This window comes from Arachis hypogaea, chromosome 2 (assembly GCF_003086295.3).
Source record: "Arachis hypogaea cultivar Tifrunner chromosome 2, arahy.Tifrunner.gnm2.J5K5, whole genome shotgun sequence".
NCBI classification, from domain to species: Eukaryota; Viridiplantae; Streptophyta; class Magnoliopsida; order Fabales; family Fabaceae; genus Arachis; species Arachis hypogaea.
In genome coordinates this window covers 86,566,484-86,572,700 of record NC_092037.1, presented here as the reverse complement: position 1 = coordinate 86,572,700, position 6,217 = coordinate 86,566,484, and the positions used below count along the sequence as shown (strand labels likewise).

The following is a 6,217-nucleotide window of genomic DNA, read 5'->3' as shown; positions in this document are numbered from 1 at the left end:
ACCCTCCGGTGACGAAGGATCAGCACCGCCACCAAGTCCAACAAGTCGGACACGGCGGCTTCGGCCACTATCATCAAGTCGGATATAATAGCTCAACCAAGTACAGAAGATCTCGTCCGAGATTGACCTATAATTTCAGGTAACCCTTGGAACATTGGCGCCATTGCCGGGAAACCTGGAAGTCATCCCATCATCATGGCAGACAACCTTGACAACGACTACGACTCTGATCTAGAGAACAGGACGCCGCACAATAACGCGGATGCCACACTAAAAGAAACATCTCAACCAAATGAAGACAAGACATCACCAAACACGCAAATCCTGGAGGCGCTTCATGCTTAACAAGATCGGCTCAAACAATTCGAAAAGGAGGCTGAGCACCAATGAGAAGCCGAAAAGGACCTTCGAAGAGAAACTAGGCGATGTAAAGAGTTGGAAGACAAACTCCTAAAGCTCGAAGCAGATCTAAAGGCCAAGACTACTCGATCCAGCCACGAGGATAATCCCTGCAAGGATCAAGACCCATTTACCAAAGAAATTATGAAAGCCAAAGTCCCAAAGGACTTCAAGGCTCCCGACATGACCCCATACGATGGCACATTAGATCCAAGTCATCACCTCAGTAATTTCAGAAGCAGAATGTACTTCACCGATATCTCGGATGCAATTCGGTGCAAAGCCTTCCCAACTACCTTAACCAAGATGGCAATTAAGTGGTTCAACAGCTTGCCCCCAAGGTCCATCTCAAGCTTTGACGACTTAGCTGGAAAGTTCCTTACGAGATTCTCCATCCAGAAGGACAAAACCAAGCACGCTCCAAGTTTGTTAGGGATCAAGCATGGAGATCGGAAAAGTCTTCGCAACTACAAGGAAAGATTCAATAAAGCATGTCAGGACATACAAAGTCTGCCAACTGAAGCAGCCATTATGGGCCTCATCAATGGCCTATGAGAGGGACCTTTTAGTCAATCCATATCAAAGAAACACCCTACATCTTTAAATGAAGTGCAAGATGAGCAGAAAAATACATCAACATGGAGAAAAACTCTCGATTAGGAGAGACCTCGAAATCCGGATCCTTTTACTCCTCCCGAGATAAGGATAAAGAGTCCAAGAAAAAAGAAGATCAGCATGGCGAGAAGATTAAAAAATACTACAACTATACCCCTCTTCGAATGTCTCTTGTGGAAGTATACCGAGAAGTATGCCACACTGAAAAGATCCCACCACCTCGCCCACTTAAAAGCAAAAAAGGAGGCAGAAATCAGACGAAATACTGCGAATACCACCGAATCTATGGACATCCCACTTATGAGTTCTTCGACCTGAAGAATGTCATAGAAAATTTGGTAAGAGAAGGGAGACTAGATCGGTACCTAGCTAGTAAAATAGATGATCCTGGAAAGAGAAGAAGAGACGAAGAGGTCGGACGAACTAAACGACCACCTCATACCCCAGAGAGACATGTTCATATGATACATGGAGGATTTGCGGGTGGAGGAATCTCCAAATCATCTCAAAAAAGACACCTCAAAGAAGTATATCATATCGAGGAAGGAGAAGGAGCGCCTGACCTCCTGATGACCAGATAATTTATATGCTTTTTGGCATTGTTTTTAGGTAGTTTTTAGTAGGATCTAGCTACTTTTAGGGATGCTTTCATTAGTTTTTATGCAAAATTTACATTTCTGGACTTTACTATGAGTTTGTGTGTTTTTCTGTGATTTTAGGTATTTTCTGGCTGAAATTGAGGGACTTGAGCAAAACTCTGATAAGAAGGCTGACAAAGGACTGCTGATGCTGTTGGATTCTGACCTCCCTGCACTCAAAATAGATTTTCTAGAGCTACAAAACTTCAAATGGCGTGCTCTCAATGGATTTGGAAAGTAGACATCCAGAGCTTTCCAGAAATATATAATAGTCCATACTTTATTCGAGATTAGATGATGCAAGCTGGCACTCAACGCTAGTTCCATGCTGCATTCTAAAGTCAAACGCCAGAAACACGTCACGAACCAGAGTTGAATGCCAAAAATACGTTACAACTTGGTGTTCAACTCCAAGAGAAGCCTCTGCATGTGTAAAGCTCAAGCTCAGCTCAAGCACACACCAAGTGGGCCCCGGAAGTGGATTTCTGTATCAATTACTTACTTCTGTAAACCCTAGTAGCTAGTCTAGTTTAAATAGGACATTTTATTATTGTATTAGTCGTCTTTGACCACATCTTTGGACGCCTAGTCCTTATACCAAGTCCTTCTCCCTATTTTCGAATTCATATCATATTTTGGGGGCTGGCCATTCGGCCATGCCTGGACCATCATTTATGTATTTTCAACGGTGGAGTTTCTACACACCATAGATTAAGGGTGTGGAGCTCTGATATACCTCGAGTTTTAATGCAATTACTATTATTTTCTATTGAATTTAGTTTATTCCTGTTCTAAGATATTCGTTGCACTTCACCATGACGAATGTGATGATCCATGACACTCATCATCATTCTTACCTATGAACGCGTGACTGACAACCACTTCCGTTCTACCTTAGACCGAATGCATATCTCTTAGATTCCTTAATCAGAATCTTCGTGGTATAAGCTAGAATTGATGGCGACATTCATGAGAGTCTGGAAAGTCTAAACCTTGTCTGTGGTATTCTGAGTAGGATTCAGGGATTGAATGACTGTGACGAGCTTCAAACTCGCGATTGTTGGGCGTGATTACAAACTCAAAAGAATCAATGGATTCTATTCCGGCATGATCGAGAACCGACAGATGATTAGTCGTGCTGTAACAGAGCATTTGGACCTTTTTCACTGAGAGGATGGGATGTAGCCATTGACAACAGTGATGCCCTACATACAGCTTGCCATGGAAAGGAGTAAGAAGGATTGGATGAAGGTAGTAGGAAAGCAGAGATTCAGAAGGAGCACAGCATCTTCATACGCCTATCTGAAATTTCCATCAATAATTTACATAAGTATTTCTATCTTTATTTTCTATTTATTTATTATTATTATTCAAAAACTCCATAACCACATATTATCCGCCTAACTGAGAATTTCAAGATGACCATAGCTTGCTTCATACTAACAATCTCCGTGGGATCGACCCTTACTCACGTAAGGTTTATTACTTGGACGACCCAGTGCACTTGTTGGTTAGTTGTGCGAGGTTGTGAAGAAAGTGCTGAGTTATAAACGCGCATACCAAGTTGAATGCCATTATTAGAGATCACAATTTCGTGCACCAAGTTTTTGGCGCCGTTGTCGGGGATTGTTCGAGTTTGGACAACTAATGGTTCATCTTGTTGCTCAGATTAGGTAATTTTCTTTTTTTTGTTTTATTTTCAAGAAATTTTCAAAAAAAAATCTTTCAAAAATTTCTCATCTATTTTTGAAAATTATTCTAAATTTTTAAGAATGAATTCTAGTGTTTCATGAAGCATGTTGAAGCATGGCTGGCTGTAAAGCCATGTTTAATTCTTTTGTACTGAGGCTTCCAATCATCAGCATAGAGGCAAGTTAATTGAAATATCAGCTGTTGTATATCTGATTTATATCCTAAAGCTGGCTGGCTATTAAGCCATGTCTAACCCTTGGATTGGAGCTTTAGGCTAACATTGAAAGATTCCTGGAATTCTTCTTAAAAATTTTTGAAATTCTTATTTTCTTTTTCCTATATGTTTTTCGAAAAAAAAGAAAATACAAAAAAAAATCATAAAAACATAAAAATCAAAAATATTTTGTGATTCTTGTTTGTGTCTTGTGTCATGTTTTAAGTTTGGTGTCAATTGCATATTCATCTTGTTCTTGCATTTTTCGAAAATTCATGCATTTATAGTGTTCTTCATGATCTTCAAGTTGTTCTTGGTAAGTCTTCTTGTTTGATCTTTAAATTTTCTTGTTTTGTATTATATGATGTTTTTCATGTGCATTTTTGCATTCATAGTGTCTAAGCATTAAAGATTTCTAAGTTTGGTGTCTTGCATGTTTTCTTTGCATAAAAAATTTTTCAAAAATAAGTTCTTGATGTTCATCATGATCCTCAATGTGTTCTTGGTGTTCATCTTGACATTCAAAGTGTTCTTACATCCATCATGTGTTTTGATCTTGCATTTTCATGTTTTGAGTCATTTTTGTGTTTTTCTCTCTCATCATTAAAAATTCAAAAATAAAAAATATCTTTTCCTTATTTTTCTCATAATTTTCGAAAATTTGAGTTGACTTAGTCAAAAATTTTTAAAACTTAGCTATTTCTCATAAGTCAAGTCAGATTTCAAATTTAAAAATCTTATCTTTTCAAAATTTTTTCAAAAATCAAATCTTTTTTATTTTTCTTACTTTTTTTCGAAAATTTTTAATTTGAATTTTAAAATCTTTTTCTTATCTTTATTTCAAAATTTCAAAAAATTTACTAACAGTTAATGTGATCGATTAAAAAATTTGAAGTTTGTTACTTTCTTGTTAAGAAAGGTTCAATCTTTAAATTCTAGAATCATATCTTTTAGTTTCTTGTTAGTCAAGTAAGTAATTTTAATTTTAAAAATTAAATCTTTTCCAACCATATCTTTTTAATCATATCTTTTTAAATTTTATCTTTTTCATAAATTTGATTTTAAAATGTCTTTTCCAACTTCTTATCTTTTCAAAATTGATTTTCAAATCTTTTTCAAATAACCAATTAACTTTTGTTTATTTTTTATCTTTTTCAAAACCACCTAACTAATTTTAGCTCTCTAATTTTCGAAAATTACCTCCCTCTTTTTCAAAATTCTTTTAATTAACTTATTGTTTTAAATTTTAATTTTAATTTTAATTCTTCCTTTAATTTTCGAAAATCACTAACCCTTTTTCAAAATTCATTTTTGAATTCTCCCCCTCTCATCTTCTTCTATTTATTTATTTATTTACTAACACTTCTCTTCATCTCAAGAATCTGAACCTATCTTCACTCTTGTGTTCGGATTCTTAACTCTTCTCCTTCTTCTATTCCTTTCTTCTTCTACTAACATAAAGGAATCTCTATACTGTGACATAGAGGATTCCTCTTTCTTTTCTGTTCTCTTCTTTCTCATATGAGCAGGAACAAGGAAAAAAGCATTCTTGTTGAAGCTGATCCTGAACCTGAAAGGACTCTGAAGAGGAAACTAAGAGAAGCTAAATTACAACAATCAGAAGACAACCTTACTAAAATTTTCAAACAAGAAAAGGATATGGCAGCCGAACCCAACAACAATAATGCAAGGAGGATGCTTGATGATTATACTACACCTACTTCCAAGTTTGATGGAAGAAGCATCTCAATTCCTGCCATTGGAGCAAACAATTTTGAGCTAAAACCTCAACTAGTTGCTCTAATGCAACAAAATTGCAAGTTTCATGGACTTCCATCGGAAGATCCTTACCAATTTTTAACTGAGTTCTTGCAGATCTGTGAGACTGTTAAGACTAATGGAGTAGATCCTGAAGTCTACAGGCTCATGCTTTTCCCTTTTGCTGTAAGAGACAGAGCTAGAACATGGTTGGACTCACAACCTAAGGATAGCCTGGACTCTTGGGATAAGCTGGTCACGGTTTTCTTGGTTAAATTCTTTCCTCCTCAAAAGCTGAGCAAGCTTAGAGTGGATGTTCAGACCTTCAAGCAAAAAGATGGTGAATCCCTCTATGAAGCTTGGGAAAGATACAAGCAGATGACCAAAAAGTGTCCTTCTGATATGTTTTCAGAGTAGACCATGTTAGATATATTCTATTATGGTCTGTCTGAGTTCTCTAAGATGTCACTGGACCATTCTGCAGGTGGATCCATTCACCTAAAGAAAATGCTTGCAGAAGCTCAGGAACTTATTGAAATAGTTGCAAATAACCAATTCATGTACACTTCTGAGAGGAATTTCGTGAATAATGGGACGCCTCAGAGGAAGGGAGTTCTTGAAATTGATGCTCTGAATACCATATTGGCTCAGAACAAAATGTTGACTCAGCAAGTCAATATGATTTCTCAAAGTCTGAATGGATGACAAAATGCATCCAACAGCACTAAAGAGACATCTTCTGAAGAAGACGCTTATGATTCTGAAAATCCTGCAATGGCAGAGGTAAATTACATGGGGGAAGCCTTTGGCAACACCTATAACTCCTCATGGAGAAATCATCCAAATTTCTCATGGAAGGATCAACAAAAGCCTCAACAAGGCTTTAATAATGGTGGAAGAA

General features: G+C 36.9%; 1 non-coding gene across 1 annotated transcript; it reads right to left on the bottom strand.

Annotated features, from left to right (window-relative positions):
- Positions 1-5,616: 5,616 nt before the first annotated feature.
- LOC112762910 (small nucleolar RNA R71) lies at positions 5,617-5,723 on the bottom strand. Its single transcript, XR_003182784.1, has one exon. It is a non-coding gene; the product is annotated as a small nucleolar RNA R71 (small nucleolar RNA).
- Between the last annotated feature and the right edge of the window lie 494 nt (positions 5,724-6,217).